This window comes from Muntiacus reevesi, chromosome 9 (assembly GCF_963930625.1).
Source record: "Muntiacus reevesi chromosome 9, mMunRee1.1, whole genome shotgun sequence".
NCBI lineage: Eukaryota > Metazoa > Chordata > Mammalia > Artiodactyla > Cervidae > Muntiacus > Muntiacus reevesi.
The window spans coordinates 29,879,406-29,898,553 of record NC_089257.1 but is presented as its reverse complement, the minus strand read 5'-3'; positions in this window follow the sequence as shown (position 1 = coordinate 29,898,553).

The following is a 19,148-nucleotide window of genomic DNA, read 5'->3' as shown; positions in this document are numbered from 1 at the left end:
ACAAGAATAAGACACTCTGTGTGTGTATGTGTCTGCTTAGCTGCTCAGTCATGTCCAATTCTCTGCGACCTCATGGTCTGTTGTTGACCAGGCTCCTCTGTCCATGAAATTTTCCAGGCAAGAATACCGAGTGTGTTGCCATTTCCTACTCCAAGAGATCTTTCTGACTCAGGGATCGAACCCATTTCTCTTGCATCTCCTGAGCTGGCAGGGCGATTCTTTACCACTAGTGCCACCTGAGAAGCCACAGAGATAGTACTACATGCATATTAGAATGCCCAAAATCCAGAATACTGGTGATACCCAAAGCTAAGAAGGATGTGGCACAACAAGCCCTCTCATTCATTGCTTGTGGGAATACAAACTGGCATGGTCCTTTTGAAAGAGAGTTTGGCAGTCTATTACAAAAGTAAAGGTACTCTGGAGGAGGACATGGTAACCCACTCCAGTATTCTTTCCTGGAGAATTCCATGGACAAAATACTGGCGTCCCGGTGGGCTACCGTCCATAGGATTCCAAAGCATCGGAAATGACTAAAGCAGCTTAGCATGCACCCAAAGGTCCTCTTACCATACCACCCAGCAATCACACACCTTGGTATTTATCCAAATAAGTTTAATATTTATGTGCACCCAAACCAGCCAACAGATATTAATATCAACTTTATTCATAATTGCCAAAACTTGGAAGCAACCAAAATGTGTAGATGAATAGATAAAATAAACTGTAGTATATCTAGACAGTGGAATATTATTTAACACTGAAAGGATATTATGAGAATATTATGCCATTAAAAGACATGGAGAAACTTAAATGTGTATTACTAAGTGAAAGAGGTCAATCTAAAAAATATTTTATATGATTTCTTTATCATATTGTTCATGGGGTTCTCAAACCAGTCATTCCTTATTCACTGGAAGGACTGATGCTGAAGCTGAAGCTCCAATACTTTGGCCAGCTGATGTGAAGAGCCAACTCTTTGGAAAAGACCCTGATGCTGGAAAAGATTGAAGGCAAGAGGAGAAGAGGGCAGCAGAGGATGAGATGGTTAGATGGCATCATCAGTTCAATGGACACGGATTTGAGCAAACTCTGGGAGATAGTGAAGGACAGAAAAGACTGGCACGCTACAGTCCATGGGGTTGCAAAGAGTTAGACATGACTTAACAACTGAACAACAACATATGATTCCATCTATTATGGCATTCTTGAAAAGGCAAAACTATGGTAACAGTGAAAAGATCAATGGTTGCCAGGAGAGGAATGGATAAATAGGCAAAGCACAGGGGATTTTTAGGGCAGTGAAAATACTCCATGTTGATACTACAATGGTGAAAAAGGACATTATACATTTGTCCAAACCCGGAGAATGTACAGGAAAAGTGAACCCTACTATAAACCATGGGCTTTTGGTGATAATGATGTGTTAATGAAGGTTCGTAGATTGAAACATGTAGCCTTGTGCTGTGGGATTTGATAGTGGGGGAGGTTGTGTGTGTTTTTGTATGTGGGCAGGAACCCCAGGTGACTCAGTGGTAAAGAATCCACCTGTCAATCAACGCAGGAGTCACAGGAGCTAGAGGTTCCATCCCTGGGTCTGAAAGATCCCCTGGAGAAGGGAATGGCAACCCACTCCAGTATTCTTTCCTTGAGAATTCTATGGACAGAGGAGTCCGGTGGGCTTTAGTCCATGGGGTCACAAAGAGTTGGATGCGACTGAGCACATAGGGACACACAGGAAACATATAAGAACTCTTTGCTTTTGCTCAATTTTTTTGTGAGCTTCAAACTATTCTAAAAAGTTGTCTATTAAAAACAACAACAGTATTTGACTGTTTAGTGGACAGTCTTGTACTAATTCTATTGGTGCCTATGTACATCCAATAATTTAGGAAATGCCTAGAAAATGTTTGATTGTTTATATGGTACTTGCATGTCCACATTTATTAAGCAATGCCAAATTATTCACCAAAATATTGACTCGTACAGTGCTATCAGCTATATATGAATTCCCATCACTCGACAGTCTCACCAAAACATGGGATGGTCATATGTAAAGTTTGTCATTCTGGATGTTGTATGGAAATTTACTGTGGATTTAATTTAGCATTAGTTGATTGTTAATAAAATGGAAAATCATTTTATATGTTTACTCAAATGCAAGTTTCCTTGTCTGTAAACTGTTTATTTCTGTTCCTATTTTTAGTTGTGTAATTTTAATGATTGGGAGGAATTCTTTGTGTTCTGAATACTGATCTTATTCTGCTAATAACTGCGACAAATGCTATTTCCAGCATGTGTTTGTTTTTTTGCACTGCATGGTATGTTTGATGAACAGAATTTGTTGATTTTAATGTGGTCAAATTTACTAAAATTTTATTTTTAATATCTGCTCTTATTTTTAACATTTTCCCCTCTACTTTCTTGGGATTTTTCCTTTTCTAATTCAATGGTCTTAGTTTTTAACCTTCCTTGTGTTCTTATATAGACATTTATAAGGTATTAAATTTCCCTCTAAATATTATTTCACTCTTTCCATTATTTTCAGTTGTATTTTCAAACTTCCATTGTAATGTCTCTTACCCATGCCTACTCCCACAATGTATAAGGTTATTTTAATTATCTTTTTGTCATTGATTTGAAATGTATTGGCATGGTTAGGAATGTGGTCTGTAAGATACTCTGATATTTTCTAAGCCCCCCTTTATGGCCTAAAATGTGATATGGTGCCTAAGTGTGCTTGGAAAAAATGTTCATTCTCTAGTTATTGGTATGGTGTTCCATAATGTCTGCTGGATCAAGTTTCTTAATTATATTGTACAAATCTTTCATATTTTATTTCTTGAGAGCATTAGCTATCACTTCTTGGGGAAAATGTGCTAAGTACCTCCTAGTCTGATGGTGATTTGTTGATTTCTCTTTTCAGTTTTGTTGGTATTTACTACATATATTTGGTTATTAAGCACATACAATTTAGAATTACGTTATATTCTCCATCTCACTGTTGCTTTTTGCCTTAAAGTCTGTTTTGTATAATGTTAATATAATGACAGTAGCTTTCTTTTTGCCACTAGTTGCCTGGAGTATCAGTCGCGGTTTGATTAGGAAAACAGAAACCTCCTTAAATATCTGAACAGTGGGACTTTAGTTCAGGAAAATAGTTATACACATAATAGAAAATCTGAAAAACCCAACAGAGATGATGAGACAGCTTGGAAATCAGCAACAGCAAGAAGCTGCTACTGCACATAGGGTTGGGAAGCCATGGGGGGATATAATGATATCAGAGCCCAGAATTCATGGCCGCTGAGCAAAAGGAGAACCGCAGGGACCAAGAGGGGGCCGTAGCAACAGAGGAGATACCCCACTGCTGGAGGCTTAAGGAGAGAGTGGGGAAGAAGCCTCTGGGGACTGACTTTCACTGTCTGTCCAAACTCAGCTTCTCATTGACCAAACACGGACAAAAACCAGTAAGCCTGGGGAAGACAGCTGTATCACTGTGATTTGACCAATGGGAGTGCCTTTACATTGGCTTCTGTATCTTTTTGACATGCTCCCGGGGTGCTTTGAGCACTGCCTTGATTTATGACACAAAAGATGTTCCAGACTCATCTCACTCTTTGCTGCTGCCCTCCAAGGAGACCGTCCTCAGCCTGCTCTGGCTCTGGCATCTCACGCAAGGCCCCTGTCCTGAGCAGAGCTCTCCTTGCCTGCTTGGACCTGATACCTCTTGTTCCCCCAGAGCAGGAGAGTGAGGCCAGGAGTCCGAGGGAAACAGTTTGGGACATTTTCAAACCTTATCCCCAAGGTCTAGATGTGGCTCCTGTGAACTGCATAGATGGAGTCTGTTTTTGAGTCCAATCTGATCATTTATCTTTTTTAAACTACAGAGTTTAGTTCTTTTTAAAATTGCCTTTGATCACTAATATATTTAGATTAAATTCTACCATCTTAGTACGTTCTATTTGCCACCCTCACTTTTTAAAAATTTACTTCTTGTTTTTTTCCTTTTATGCCTTTTCTTACATTGAGTTAGTGTTTTCCCCTTTCCTTCATTCCATTTTTCCCCTTTCTTCTAGTTTGAATGTTAAATATTCTATTTCTATCCTTTTAGGGATTACCCTGGAACATTTAACATGCATTTTTGGTTTAACAAGATTTAAAAATAAAGTTCTTCTTTTTCCACTTCTTTTTCTATTTTCCCTCCTCTCTCCTTCCCTCCTCTTTACTTTCTGTTTTCTCTTTTTTTCCTGCCTTCCCTTTCCCTTCCCTTCTCGAGCCATTTGTTCCTAAATCTGTAAGGTGGCCATAACAAGATAGATGTTTCACTGGACTGGAAGTGGCAGAGCTCAAGGGAATAAAGACAGTATCTCCATGGGTGTGCAAGGCTGGGCCCATGTGCCGTGATGGCCCAGGCTGCGAAGAGAGGGTCCCTGTAGGAGGGTTTGCTGGAACAAGTCTTACAGTCCGCACGGAATGAGTATGGTTTCCTTATGGAAGAGCAGTTTGTTAGGGGTATTGGAACTTGAGTGGGTTGGTTGGGTGTAGCCTCCGGAAGGAAACCTAAACAGGGACAAGAAATATCTGTAGGAGACAGAGGTGGTGGGTAGGCAAAGACAGGCTCTGGTTCTAGGTGTTGAAATCCGAGAGGGTGAAGAGGGTATTCATTGATACACGGGAAAGTAGCCTGCAAGGGTGGTAAAATCCTAACTGTTAAAGAGGTTTTCCCACCAGGATGGGGGCTCTGCATAGGATGTCAGAGCTAGAGCTGGGGGAGCAAAGTCTTTATGTCGGGGCTACAAAAAGGAGACCACAGTGAGCCTGGAACATCTTTTTGTGCCATAAAGTAAGGAAATGTCCAAGAATGCTGGGCACATTTCAAAACAGCACATAAGTCGGTTTCAAGGGGCTCTCATTGATAAAATTTAGGACAATCTGAGCATCAAAATAAATAGTGAACATCATGGATTTAATGAAATTTAATAGAAATTTAATAAAATAAGCCTGGGTCCATAGGACATAAATAAATAAATACATTGAAAATTTGATGAGGAATCTGCTATTTAATAGTTTTATTACACTTTCCATCGGGTACTTATTAATCACCAAAGGAAACAAAAGGAGATTTCCACAAGTTTGGCATGTTCAGTCACATCTGACTCTTTGCGACCCCATGGCTCCTCTGTCCAATGGATTCTCTAGGCAAGAATACATGAGTGAGTTGCCATTTCCTCCTCCAGGGGATCTTCCTGACCCGGGGATCAAGCCCAAGTCTCCTGCATTGGCAGGCAGATTTTTTACCACTCAGCCACCAAGCCCACAAGCTTGGCAGATGTCACTTTAATCAAATGATCAGATTGAGCATCTCTAGAAAAGGACAGCCACAGGACAGAGTGCAGTGAGAACACAGCATCTCTTCTGTGCTATTTCTGCCAAAGCTGCATTAACTTAGATGGAATGCTAAGGAAACATCAGACAAATCCAAATGAGGGACACTTTAAAATCACTGGTCTATAATTTTTAAATATCAAGGTCATGAAAGTCGGGGAGGAAATGATTGAGACCTAACAACTAGACGCAACCCATGATCCTGAACAGAATCATTTCACTATAAAAGATATCATTAGGACAGCTGGCAAGATCTGAATAGGTTTGAGGATTAGAATTGTAGTGTGCTGATGTTAATTTACTGATTCTGATGGATAATTGCGGCTATGTAGGAGCATATCCCTTTTCATACAAATCACACACTTAAATCAGGGTGAATGAGGTATCAGGTCTGCTACTTACTCAGAGGAAAATATTATTTATAGTGACCTTACAACTCTTCCATAAACTTGAAAATAAAATTGTTTAAAAGATAATTGATATTTTTACCCTTCTTTGAATCATTTTGTAAGAATTCAAATTGCTAACTCCTTCTTGATTTAAATACAGGGTTTTCATTATATTTTTTTAACCCAATGGATTAAACGTTATCATTACTTTATACATCAAGACTCCTTTAGATTTTCTGAAATGTTTATATTTTCTTTGCTACCTATTACCTCTGACACCACAAACCTTCCTTCTGAGATTATTTTCATTCTCTCAGGAAAAAAATTCTTCAGGACCTCTTTTAGTGAGAGAACATCTGTTGGTAGCATACATATTTTTTTGTTTACCTGAAAATATTTGTACACAACCATAATTTTTGAAACATAGTTTTGCAGGTTGTGAAATTCTAGAGTGACAATGACTTTCTTTCAGCATATTTAAGAAATTATTTCTCTGTCTTCTAATGTCTACTGTTGCTTTAAAGACATTGTCATTTCAACGGTTGTGTCTTTGTACTTAACCTGTCTTTTCTTTCTGGATAGTTTCAAGGTTTTCCCTTTGTTCTTTGGTGTTTTACAGTTTCACTTCAAAGTCCACTGGACTTTCTGAATCTGAGATTGATATCTTTCATGAATTTTAGAAAAATGTGTCTCCCAGTTGTCTGTTAGCAGTTGTAGAACTCCAATAGGCATTTATGTTTCACTGTTTTCAAATTTTGCCTTACTAAAATTATCAATAATCTTTTCTATTTTTAAGCATATTAAATAATATAATTTATCAGATATGTCAAATAACTCCAACATCTATAGTCTTTGTAGGTCAGATTCCACAGTTTGTTGTTTCCATTGACTTTCAATCATGGTGGCTTATTCACTCATGTTTAGCCATTTTTCATTATTGGCACATGTTCCTTAGAAAAATTTATCCACAGTAATTCTTTTGAATTCTTTTGAGTCTAGTCTTTCAAATAGTATTTCCATTGTTTCTGCCAGATGTCTGAGGGTACTGTCATCTGAGACCTTTTAAACTACATTTCACCTTGTGGTTTTCTCAGGCTCCAATTTGGCAGAGTGTGGGTTTATGGTAAAAGATCCTTAGGAGAAACATTTCTCCCACTTCTACCCAGAGCCAAGATCCAGAAATGTCTATATTCCTACAATGGCTCTCTTTTTAAAATTTCTTTTTATTTTTCAAGTTCACATCTTACAGGGTTTCTGTTGGATGTGTGCAGGAGTCAGAAGTCCTTCAAATCCTTCTCTTCCCATCCTCTTACCATTTTCCAGATGAGGAGGCCTCCTATGTAGGCCTCCTTTACTTTTGAAAAGGAAAAAGAACCTGGTAAATATCAAGAACAATTTTTTCATAACTCTAAAGCTGTATCTAGAAATCATACTTGATTTTATTTAAAGCAAACAAAGGAACTTCCCTGTAGCTCATATGATAAAGAATCTGCTTGCAATGCAGGAGACCTGGGTTTGATCCCTGGGTGGAGAAGGTCCTCTGGAGAGGGGAAAGGCAACCCACTCCCGCAATCTTGCCTGGAGAATCCCATGGACAGAGGAACCTAGTGGGCTACAGTTCATGGGTTTGCAAAGAGTCTGACACAACTAAGCAACTAAGCACATACAAAGCAAACAAAATACTGCCCGAGGCACTAATCAAGGAAAATATGAGTTTTCTCACTTTCAGCATGAGGTAGTTACTTTTGCTTTGATCTTCTATAGCAACATGAATCAAAGAATCTAAACAAAAGAATAATAATATCAGACTAATAAACTGGGGAGACAAGACATCTAGCATAAGGGAGCAGGTGATGACAAAGTACTTTCCCCCCAAACCATCAGTAGCTATTACACTTCCTTCTGTAATTTCTCCCAAATCCCAAATCTTTACACAAAGACTTAAAAGTTGTTGCAACTAGGTTGTAAGTTATTTGAGAGCAAGAATAATATCTCCTGGTTCTAGAAATAAAAGTGAAAAAATATAGAATACTTGATTGATTGGTAGGGCATCTCATGAAACCTTTACTTGAGAAGAGACTACAATACAGACAAAAAGCACACTGGCTTTGAGTCAGGTCTCCTAGTTTCAAATCCACACTCCATTTCTTGCAAAAAATATGATCTTAGGTGATTCTAAGCTCCATTTTTGATCTATGAAGCAGCAATCGTTTTGTAATGAAGAGTTCCTAAGCTAATTTGGGTGAAGTGATTGTTATAGAAAGGACAGTTCAGAGAATCTTTCAAGGAAGCAAGTTGTAGAGAAGTGAAGCGAAAGTTGCTCAGTCATGTCCGATTCTTTGCGACACCATGGACTATACAGTTTGTGGAATTCTCCAGGCCAGAATACTGGAGTGGGTAGCCTTTCCCTTCTCCAGGAGATCTTCCCAACTCAGGGATCAAACCCAGGTCTCCTGCATTGCAGGTGATTCTTTACCAGCTGAGCCATAAGGTAAACCCAAGAATACTGGAGTGGGTAGCCTATCCCTTCTCCAACGGATCTCCTGACCCAGGAATCAAACTGGTGTCTCCTGAATTGCAGACAGATTCTTTACCAACTGAGATATCAGGGAAGCTATAGAGAAGGAGGCTTTAACTAGAGTCTTGAAAAACTGTGAATATTTAGTGTGTCTATGGGGTCGCACAGAGTCGAACACGACTGAAGTGACTTAGCAGTAGCAGGAAGAAAACATAAGAAACTTCTCACATAGATACATTCAGCTCCCTGATTCCAGACGATTAGAAGAGCTCCTAAAGCCACTCTGCATTTCAACTTCTATCCTGACTCATGGAGGAAACACCAAGTCTTATTTACACTCTCAGGTTCTGGATCCATTGCCTGGGGTCAAATCACAGAAACAGAGGTCTACCTGGCTTATTGCCTATGATAAAAAAAAAGGAAGCCTCAATTTTTTTTTTATCTGAAAATTGGGAGAATACTCGCTACACAGTGTTTTGAGAGGATTAAATGAAACAATCTATGCAAGTGTATAACATATACCAACTACTCAATCAATATTAAATTTAAACTCTTATTATTACTGATATGATCACTTCCCCCTAATGTTTCCTCCTCAAGTCCTCACTCTCTGGAGTATGGCTACACTTGCTAGCTCTGCCTTCCTCCTCCACCCTTTGCCCTGGGTGGAAGGACACATTCCCTGATTAAAGGGGGAGATCCTGCAAAGACTGACTATGGAGGCAAGTCCACAATAGACAGAGACAATGCAGTCTTGTTCAGAGCAACCACCAACAGTGATGACAACAGCCATCAATGGGCTGGGGTCAAAGATCAGCAGTCCCTCTGTCACTCCATTCTTTTTCTGGCTCCTGATGGAGTTCACAGGAACTCAATCTCAAATCTCAAATCCAATCAAAGCCCATCCACAGAGGTCCAAGCTAAGGACACAAAGTGAACAAATTCACAAGGCAAAACAAAGCCTACACTCGATCTTCTGAAAGCTAAGTTCACTATCCCTTTGGCAGCTGTGGAAACAGGGTGCAACCACCAGGCAGGTGGGGGATGGGGGGAAAATTGGTGAGTCAGACCTTGGTGATGGGGATTAGGGATTAGCAGGAGAGCTAGGTGGAGACGCTGGACACCCTCAGGAAACACCTGAGTGAGAGCAGTCACAAACCTCCAGGTGAGCATCTGAGGAAGCTTAAAACACAGCACCAATCGCGAGCACAGAGGGTGTTTCTGACAAAGCTCCTTTCTTGTCTCTGCCTCTCGGAAAGCAGGAATATCAGCTCACTTGGAAACCATTAGTGTATTTGATGCCCTTCCTACCCTCCTCAGGGCACAGGCATAACATTTGTCCTGGATGCAGCTGGAATCCATCCTTTATGGTGCACTTTATCCCTTGATGCCATTGTCTGCTGGGAGATTGCCCAGATACTAAATGTGTGCAAGCGATACTTTTCAATTACTGTACATACGTTCTGACAATCTGTGCGGCCTTCACCAATTTGCTGTATGATTTGTCTTGATAGTACCCACAAAGCAGGCATCTTGATAGCATGGACAAAGTAATGTCTCTCCTTAGTTGCCTGGGAATCCTTTCACAGGCTTCACTCTCTAAAAGAGCTGTGCAGATCATCACGTGGAAGAACCCTGAGTGGTCTCCACTGAAAGAGGATGGGCATGGCAATGGAGAACTGTGGACCAGGCCCCTGTAGTGAGTTTGGTCTAGCAGACTCCTCTGGAAAAGGATGCGTCCAGATCAGGGAAACCCAGCAACTGCATCAGTATGAATGACTCAGCTAGGTAAATCCGGTACTTTGCTTCTCCTTAATGTGGTTGTTCAATTTGTCTTGGGGAATAATCACATTGTGAAAGCAACTATTTCCAACGTTTTTGCTCAATATTTTAAATGTATGACCTCATTTAATCCTTACAGTAACTATATAAGGTTAACAGAATTGTCTCTACCTTACAGATGAGAAAACTGACACCCAGGATTCAGGAACTTTGTTAGAAGGCAGAACTCAAACACAAGCTTGGGAGAGTCTAAATTCTATGCTTTCAACCACATTGATATCAATCTAGGTTTCTCGAGATACAAAATCTGTCTTCCTCTCTTGCAGGTCAGAGCAGTCCCTCAATGGCTGAGGCTGCTATAAAGGGTCTTAGAAGCACAGAGGCAGAAGATCTGGTCACTTCTCATAGTTGTTTGGATACAGAATGATGTATAATTTTGTTACATTCCTGTACTTATGTTGTTTCAGAAAAAGTTATTTCTCCCTCTTCTGACCTATCCCATGTATCATCACCAGAGGAGTCTGGTCTAGTCAGTTCTCTGCTTGGAGACTTCTCAATGACTTCTGATCATCCCCAGGGCCATGGCCACTCCTGAATGTCCCAAACTGGCCACATCCTGCTTTCCCAGGCCGACTTTCTACTTCTGTTTCCCAGCTCTTAGGTGTCAACTCTGCGATGTGACTCTCTAGAGCAGCCAGGGTATGAGACCAGAGAAGTTCTGCTTTCAATATTTTGTGGGTCTGCAGAAAGCTGACTTCAAGAAGGGTTCAGAGGTTTTACAAAGTTTGAAAAGTACTTCTCTAACCTAACTACTCTGTGGATCACTCGCCTGGATGAATGAATCTCCCCACTGTATGTCTCTGCTCAATCTCATTCTCCTCTTGAACTGTACTTCTTTCCAACACTATCTGTCAATATCTTACAAGTCCTTCAGGGCATGGTTGGAATCTCACTGCCTCCCTGTCCTTGATGCACTTCCAAAGCTCTGTGCCTGTGCTGCTCCTATAGAACTTGCCACATCAGACCTTGCAGTGTGGTTATTTGTGCTCACCTCATCTCGTCTCTCCTACTTGACTCTGATGGGCTATCACAGGGCTGGGCAGGCAAAGACCATGTCCATACTTCCCTTAATTCAATGTGGCATCTGAGCATCTACTATTACATTCTGATCATGCCAGGTAGCTAATAAATACGTGCTGATTTGAACTTAACTGATATTGGTAACTGGGTATCACTTGAAGCATTGAGTTTTGTAAACTGATTGGTAAACACCATCTTTAGTTCCTGAAAACTGTCATGGTTTAATTAAGTCCCACTCAAAAAAAGATATGCTGCAGTCCTAACCCCCAGCACCTCAGAATGTGACCTGATTTAGAGATAGGGTCTTAACAGGGGTAATCAATTTAAAATGAGGTCATTAGGATTAGCCTTAATCCAATATGACTGATGTCCTTGTAAAAGGGGGATATTTGAAAACAGAGATGACATATATAGAAGATGATGTTAAGACATTAGGGGGAAGATGGACATCTATAAGCAAGGTAGAGAGACCTGGAACAGATCTTTCCTTCATAGCCCTCAGAAAGAACTTGATTTTGGACTTCTGGCATCTAGTTGTGTGTGACAAATTTCTGTTGTGTAAGCAGCCCTTTCTGTGATACTTGTTATGGCAGCCCTAGCAAAACACTAGAGAAGCCAAACATTATAGGGGCCAACAAAAGTGGCCTGTGCCTGCCTTTCTAGATCTTTTAGCACTCAGCAGTAACGCAGTAAGTGCTATTTTCATTTGCTTCCTTCAAAGGATCTTTAGCCAGGCATGGAGGTGCCTGTGGTTGTGTGTGTGTTTACAGATATGCTTCAGGATGTTCCTTTCTTCAACTGGTGGTCTGCTGAGGGCCAGGCATGGTGCTGAGTTGGGACATAGCCCAAGTTCATTCATGGCTTTAGTTTTGCCTCTCTCCAAGTTTCCAAATTCCTTATGCACAAGAATGGTGACTTTCATTTTCTTTTTCCCTCCCTGGCGTCTCTCTATCTCTATGGACACCATGTGAATGTCAAAACAGCTGTGACTCTACACCTCCTCTGAATTCCTCCGTGTCATGTCCATCCTTTCTGATCCTCGTCACTTTCTAAGTCTCTTTACAGCTATGTGTGTGTGCTTATATCATCTTCCCTTCTAGACTATAAACTTTCTAGGCTGGAATCCATGAGTGAACAATACCTAGTACTCAGTTATAAATGCAGTGAATAGGTAAGTGGAGTGGAGGAGAGAGAAGAAAGCAGTGGCTAGATCCCTACTTTGGAAATAATAGAGAGAAGAACTTCATCCAAAAAGAAAAAAAGGAGGTGGATCATCTTTCTTTGGCTCTTGGTTTAAACACACGAGGCTGAGGTATGCCTGGGGCTCATTTAAAATTATTTACAGCCACTATGTCAGAATCTAATGGATAGAACCTAAAGATATATGAGGGAACCGATCGAATATTCATTTTGGCTGTCACTGACTACACAGGACTTCTAAGAAAAACCACTCATATTAATAATAATAACAATAATAATGATGATGATAATAATAGCTAATGTTTATTGATCTCTTGCTCTGGGTCAGCCTCTATTCTAAATGGTGTTTATACACATCATTTAATTTAATCCTCCCCAAAACTGTATAAGATAGATGACATCTTTAAAATATAGCTTCATGAGATGTTAAGTAAAATACTGAAGGTCTCAAGACAGGAACTGGTGGAGGTTCCAACTGGAATTCCAGTCCAATTGGTACAATGCCAGAGCCCAGACTCATGACCTCTGCAACAAAGACTATTTGTCAAAGTTCCTTGACAGAAGCAGCTGAAAGCTTTAGTCTTGTGGGCAAGGTTGTCTTTTTGTGACAAAAATTGTGAAAAATTTTTGTTATACAATATATACTGTTTTGTTTTGCAATGTATAATTTCCTGTACATCTATGTGTATCTAATTAAAGAACGAGAAGCAGAGATTTTGATGGGGACACCTTGGTGAGGGTAGAATACCAAATATTTCAGGTAAAGTTTGGTTTTTCATCATCTACCAGTGTCAGTAAACGTTCACTTAATTGAATGCATTCCGTTTTCTTGAACAGTCATGATTTATTTCTGGGTGGCAGCCCTTGGATGCTATTTGCTCCTCATGATGATTTAAAGCAAAAGACCAGAATCATCATCATAATAGAGACTGGATCTGTGTGAGGACAGGGAAAGGAGGAATAACTTCGAATTGTATCTCAAAGAGTGGCCCTCGCAAACATTTCAGGGCTTTTAGTTTAGAAGTCAATGCATTCTTTTTTTCTTCCCTAGAAAATCATCTGTTTACTCAGCAAATATTTGGGAGTACCATGCACCATTATGCACCCTCCAGGGATGCAGTGGTGACAAGAGAGTCATGTTCTCTGTCCTCACTGAGCTTACAGTCTAGAGGGGGAGATGGCGTTAAACAACAGGTGGTCGTAGTCCTGTGTAACAGGGACAATGATGGCAGAAATAGGGTGCAGAGAGAGCAGGTGGGGGCAGTTTCCCAAGCCTAGGAAGTCAAGGAAATCTTCATCAATTCTAGGATCTTTTGGTAAATTTTTTGAAGAACTCAAATTTTTTAGATGAAAATGAAATATTACTGCATAAAGCACATGACCCAAAGATCCTTTTGTTAAATTTGAAAGATGGCAGAAGGTCTTAAAAATGTCCTCTTGGCAAATGGCTAGTTATCCAAATAGGATAAAGCCCACCTCTTAGAGGGTCATATCAATAGAAGTGTCACCACCTGAGGAGGCATTGCACTGGAAACACTTGCTTCCTTCTCCAAATGGATGTTTCCTGAGCCTAGAAACTCTGAGTGCTGGAAGAGAGTCTTATTATATATCTAAATCTGCCCTAAATGACACCAGGCAACATGTTAATTGCTTATTTAGATGTCTTTGTGTCACGTTTTCTGCTGGTCTGTATATCTTCTAATCACATATCACAGCAACTGGAGTTACCTGGTAGGAGTGCCTCCATACCAACCTTTCCATCCTTGGATGCAATTTCAGAAGAGCAGTCCATCAGAAAGAGCAGCAGGATTCTATTAGAACATCCCCTATCTAGTACAGAAATGTAGGTCCTCCACCACAGTCTTCCAGTTCACAAACGCTGAGCATTTCAATAATATTGCAACCCAATAGTTCAGTGCAGTTTAAAACCTATTTTTAAAACAGTATTGTGGATTCATCGCCAGTGGCTTTCTGTGTGTTGAGATGCCACCTAGTGGATTGAATTACATACAAAAAGTAAAACTAATTTTTATAAATTACAATCTAGCAGTTTCTTCCTAACATTTGAGGTCCCAGAGAGAAACCTGAGCTAGGAAAAGCTCTTAAATTTAAAATGTAACATCATATCTTCAGCATAGGTTCAGCTTGAAAGGGATCAGATTTGGAATTCCCTTTAAACACTCTACCAAGGGAGATACAAAAGGAAAGTATCAGAAAATATCGGCATCAAAGGGATTGGTTTTGAGTTATCATTGGTGGTAGTTGAAAGAGAAGCTGATGCAAAATAAAAAGTAGCCTGTTTTATCTAAGGTGATTAAGATTTGGAGCAAATAGAAAAACCAGACTTCAGAATTCAAAGTAGATAACAAATTCAAAGATACACAACGACTCACAACTTCTTATAGGATTAAGCACCTCTGAAGCTCCTCTGTGTTTGATGAGGGCTGATGTTCAAAGAAGGTTTATTGACCATTCGCTGTGCTGAGCTCTAAGCTGGAACTAAGAATAATGAACCAAACTGGATGGAAAGCAGAGAGTTATTACTTCAGAACATTCTGGATTTTGCCACTTAATTCGACAGCATGATGTCACTGTTTCACCCATGTTTTCTTTGGGATAATACTAATGGAATTGATTGCTCTGTTCCTCAAGGACAAAGAGCACTCTGCTAGATGATATGAGCTCATTGACTTTCTAGAATTCTAGGACTTGTTGGAGGATTGTAGCATCTACAGCAGGAAGCTTGTTGAAGCAGTTTGATCTTTCCTTTGACTAAAGATCAATCTTACCATCTGCTACCAAGGGCTCTGGGCGCATTCTCCGCACTCACCTGGAGTTGGCTGTGAGTTGCTCACCTTTCACAGCTGGTGCGCTCAAATCGTTTCCATAAGGACCAGGCATTAAGCACTGAAAAAGGCTTATGTTAGTCACTGTCATGTCTGAATCTTTGCGATCCTATGGACTATAGCCCATCAGGCTCCTCTATCCATGGAATTCTCCAGGCAAGAACACTGGAGTGGGTAGCCATTCCCTTCTCCAGGGGATCTTCCTGACCCAGAGATCAAACCCAGGTCTCCTGAATTGCAGGCAGATTCTATACCATCTATGACACCAAGGGCACCCTAAAAGGCATAGTGACAATGGAAAAGACCAATGTCCACCAAAGTGAAAATTCAGTGAACACCTTCATTCAGATCATCCCCTAGGAATATTTGAGGGAAGGGGGAGAAGTTAAAGGGCTGAGCTGAATGTCTTACTTTTCTGTCATCTTAGTGGAAGAAATAATTGCCTTCTGGCTCCCCAAACCACTCTGTGGAAAACAACATCAAAACTCCCAAGAAATCTAAATCTAAAGAGCAACGTGATGCTTTAAAGAGTAAAAAAAGAGTTCATGAAAGTATAGGCACAACACTTCCTACTCCCCCACAACCTTCCCCTACTTTTGATACACTGTTAGTCCTAGGATCCAGCAGTACAATCTCTATCAAAGATGTATCCTGCAAGTGAAAGGAACCAATAATGAGAGCCCTAGCACTGCAGGTCAGCAGACAGGTTGTTAAAGGTTGGTGAACTCTTGGTGAGAACAGGTCAGGAAGAATAGCAAAAAAAGCAAATAGAGTGCCAGTGACATTAATAGAAGTACAGTGAAGTGGGTAGTGTGTGAGCTCTAGTCTCAGGGACACTCAGGTTTGGATCTCATTGCTCCCACTTACTAGTGGTGAGAATTTGGGGTGAGTGACTTAACTTCTCAGAACCTCTGTTTCCTCATCTGTAAAGGAGAGAACAACAGAATCTTTGAAAGAGACGTACAGATGAAATTAAGGATCATAAATAAAATGCTTATCAGTTTTAAATTTAGTTCAGGTATTATTATATGACTTATGATCATTAACACTATCATGGGCTTTATTTGGATGATGCTTGGCTACTTCTAAATGACACAGTTTAAGAGAGAGACTGTGTAATAAATGAGAGAATTCAAAGAGCTTTTGACCAGCTATATCATGAAATTATGCTGCCCAAGGTCTAAGAGAGAAAGTTATGCTGGAAAATCACACATTAGACTTCAACTATTGAAAGGCCTCTCAAGTGGAAGAAGGGTTAGGCTTGTTTCTTGTAGACTCAGAGTGACTACAAGTCAGAAGCATGTGTATTTCAGGTGCTGCTGCTGCTGCTGCTAAGTCGCTTCAGTCGTGTCTGACTCTGTGCCACCCCATAGATTGCAGTCCACCAGGCTCCCCCGTCCCTGGGATTCTCCAGGCAAGAATACTGGAGTGGGTTGCCATTTCCTTCTCTGATATTTCAGGTAGATAAAGAAATTTTCTCCTTAGAATGATCTGTCTGGGAAGGTGGTAAATTTCCTATCTGTGGAAGTGCTTAAATCTGGATGACTAGTTGTCATAGGTATTATGTTGGGGGGAGGGAGAGAGGGCTACATTTCAAGCACTGGACAAGTATCTGGCTGAGGAGATTGTCCACATCTCATTCAGTCCTGAGATTCTCTCATTCTAGGATAATGAAGAAGAAAAAGATGAGAAAGACGTGATAGAGACAAGAGAAGGAGGAAGGCAGCCATCCTTGTTTCCTTCCTTTTCTCCTTTTCTTCTGGGTGATGTGGGATTTAGCACAGGCCACCACTAGCCCCTAAAACACCTTGGTACAAATTAGAAAAATGGTGCAATGGTGAAGAATCTGACTGCCAATGCAGGAGACGCGGGAGACATGAGTTCAGTCCCTGGCTAGGAAAGATCCCCTGCAGGGGGACATGGCAACCCACTCCAGTATTCCTGCCTGGAGAATTCCATGGACAGTGGAGTCTGGCGGGCTACAGTCCATAGGGTTGCAAAGAATTGGATATGACCGAGGGACTGAGCAAAAAGGAAGCAACTGCTCTGGACCGATGTAATCTTTAATTGCAGGGTTCGGCGAGATATCAGTGTCCTTCATGAAATGACAAGAAGGAGCCTCCTCCTCTGGGCAGGAGTGTGGTGAGAGGAGATAAATTCCAGCCCCCACGTGCCTTCTCAGCTGGGCACTCCTGGGTAGTGGATAACTGTACCGCTGTGTGTGGCCATCTGAGCTCTAATCATCTGGTCCTTTCACTCAAGACAAACTGGCAGATGCCTTCAAGTCTTCTGCAGCCCTGAGAACCAGGGAATACAACGCCGGCAACATGATTATTATGCTCAAGGACACATGGCCTAAAGTGAAAATTCTATGGAATGTGTTACAGAAGGCTAGATCAGTAATGACGGACATTTATGGGCTTTGGCTGCCAGAGTACATGTTCCTTCATTATAATATCCTAATTTCTTCTTGTGTCCATGATTGAAGAAGGAGTATAATTTCAGGGCTGATCTTCTACAGATTTTCTTTTTTCCGCCCCCTTGCACAGTCAGGATTGGACATGTAAACTGACCTTAGTCAAATAGGTATCATCTCTTTGTAGACTTGGGATTTGGGCTTTGTGACCTGGGAATGATACAGAGTCACTCACTTGCCTGGCTGTCCTAGACACCAGAGGCTTCTGTGTCCCCTTGCTCTGCTTCCTGCCTTCTGCTTCTATATATCACCTACCCGTTCAAGGACGGTAGTCCCCCATCCTGTAAGCCTCCTGCTAATCTTCCAGTGATCTCCTGGTTGCTTATTTGTCAATAGCACATTTCCATAGCTTGCAACCAAGAACTCTAACTAAATTACCAATATGCAAGTTGATAATAGCAAGCATCTATTAAAAATATGAAGGGCTTCCCAGGTGGCGCTAGTGGTAAAAAAAAAAAAAAAAAAACAACAAAAAAAAACCCACCTGCCAGTGCAGGAGACTTTAAGAGACGTGGGTTTGGTCTCTGGGTCAAGAAGATCCCCTACAGGAGGGCATGGCAGCCCACTCCAGTAACCTGGGGAATCCCACGGACAGAGGAGCCTGACAGGCTACAGTCCATAGGGTCACAAAGAGTTGGACGTGACTGAAGCAATTTTAGCACACACACATTGAAAATATGAAAGCCTTGCAAGTCAAAATCTCCACTGCTAAAGGTCAAACTCTTTCTATGCTGGGATTATGTATCACCTGCTAGTCCAAACTCCATTCCTGGAATAACAGCAGTTATCATTGTTAATGTTACATTTACAGAGCATTAATTGAGTGTTAGGCTAAGGGTTTTATATACATCACCTCATTTAATTCTCACCACAACTTTTTAAAAATAAATACTAATATTATACTCATTTTAAAAAGATAAGGAAACTGTGGTTTAGAATCGTTTACTCAATATCAATTTAAGAAGTGGCAGAGTCAGTATTTAAACCCAAGTCCGGGTCACTTCAGGACCTGCGCTTATACTCACTCTAATATTCTGCCTCTTATTCCCCATAACTGACTTATACATAGTGAATACTTGATCATTATTTCTTCAAGTAATGAAATAGTCATAATAAATCAAATAATGAAAGTGAAAGTGTTAGTCACTCAGTCATTCCCGACTTTTTATGACCACACAGACTGTACTGTCCATGGGATTCTCCAGGCAAGCATACTGGAGTGAATCGCCATTTCCTTCTCTAAGGGATCTTTCTGGCCCAGGGATCGAACTCAGGTCTCCCATATTGCAGGCAGATCCTTTATTCAAATAATAGGAAGTTGAGAAAAGCAGGTATTTACAAACTATGGACTAGCGTTAAGAAGACTTAAATTCAGCTCATATACATAGTCGTGTCTCAGCATTTGCTCTTTACGTGTTCCAGTCAGGAGTCCATGCTCCCCCAGTCCTGGTGCGTGGGAGCAGTTGGAT